Consider the following 1,376-nt stretch of genomic DNA (forward strand, 5'->3'; position numbering starts at 1 on the left):
ACTGCTGAAGCTGATACCGACAGATAGATAATGAGAGTGTCAATAACCTCAGGTTAGGAGAGCAGAGGGGCTTTACTCATGTAGTCAACATCAAAACCCAAAAAATCATCCACAACATAGAAGAATGGGAAGCAAGAAACTGAGATGGTTTTTCATTGTGATGGCCTCACTGGTCGTGGCAACAATGGCAACAATTCTCCATTAATGAGAAAGGGTGTGCAGACCAGATGGCATCCCATCCACGGCGTCCATTCTTGCCTTCAACCTGGTAGCATCCTTGCAAAAGCAGGCTCCTCAAACGCAAAAAACCTGTTGTCATCTCAATTTTCCAGCGAGTCCAGGCTCCTCAGACATAAAACCCCACAAAACAGTGCGGTTATGGCCAATATCAGCTTTTTACAGCGATCGTCCTCAGTCAAATGCCGATATCATCTATCTCTCTCTTCCTATTTTAGCGACGTCAAAGCTAGCCTCAGGGAACTCCACTAGCAGCAACAATCACCGCTGTCGCCGGAATAGAGAAAACCCACTTCCTCTGCAACTCCACCAATCGCCGACCTCTCTACGAATTAGGGTTTCTCTTCGTCTTCGGCAAACATGGCGGATGTGGAGGCTGATGTTGCGGGGGCAAGAATACCAAAGAAGAGGACGTTCAAGAAGTTTAGCTTTAGAGGCGTCAATTTGGATGCGCTTGTCGACATGTCGATTGATGAGCTTGTTAAACTCTTTCCTGCTATAGGGCTCGCAGAAGGTTCCAGAGAGGTTTGAAGAGAAAGCCAATGGCCTTGATCAAGAAGCTGCGCAAAGCACCTCATATTTGGTTATGACATCGGAATTTCAGCTTGTTTCCGCAACAATTGCCTGCGCACTTTATTTACTTTATTTACATTATTTACATTTTTTACAGCTGGAGTACACCAGCTTGTGTTCAAACAGCAGAAAAAGAAAAAAAGGAGGCATATATACGGAAGTTGCTAAATGGTGAGGCAGATCTTGTCAGCAAGGTTGAAAGAAATATTCCCAAGGATGACCCAAGAAACCTAGCTATGATAGCTGATAATTGCCTGCGCACTTCCTCAACCAATACGAAAAGCGTTGTCTGCCATTTACCAAAAGAGAAAAGAGAAAGCAAAAGCAGAAAGCAAAAGAGAAAGCAAAAGCAAGGAATAAACACCCCACCAAAATGATGTAATTTATTTTTATTATCTTTCGGAGACATCTGTATAAACCCAATCAGAGGGTAATATGTATAAACCCCATCATAGGGTAATTTAAAAAAGAAACGGAAAAACCCAAAATAAATGGGCTGGAATGTTGTGTAGAGGGCGAAGGCCCATAAGCCCAAAATAGCTCCAACCAGGCGATCAAAAATACGC

The 1,376-nt window shown here is 43.5% G+C and overlaps 1 pseudogene; it reads left to right on the plus strand.

Moving 5' to 3' along the window:
• Window positions 1–532: 532 nt before the first annotated feature.
• LOC114823150 (small ribosomal subunit protein uS19x-like) lies at window positions 533–827 on the plus strand (annotated as a pseudogene).
• The last annotated feature ends 549 nt before the right edge of the window (window positions 828–1,376 follow it).

Source organism: Malus domestica, chromosome 15, assembly GCF_042453785.1.
Source record: "Malus domestica chromosome 15, GDT2T_hap1".
Lineage (NCBI taxonomy): Eukaryota > Viridiplantae > Streptophyta > Magnoliopsida > Rosales > Rosaceae > Malus > Malus domestica.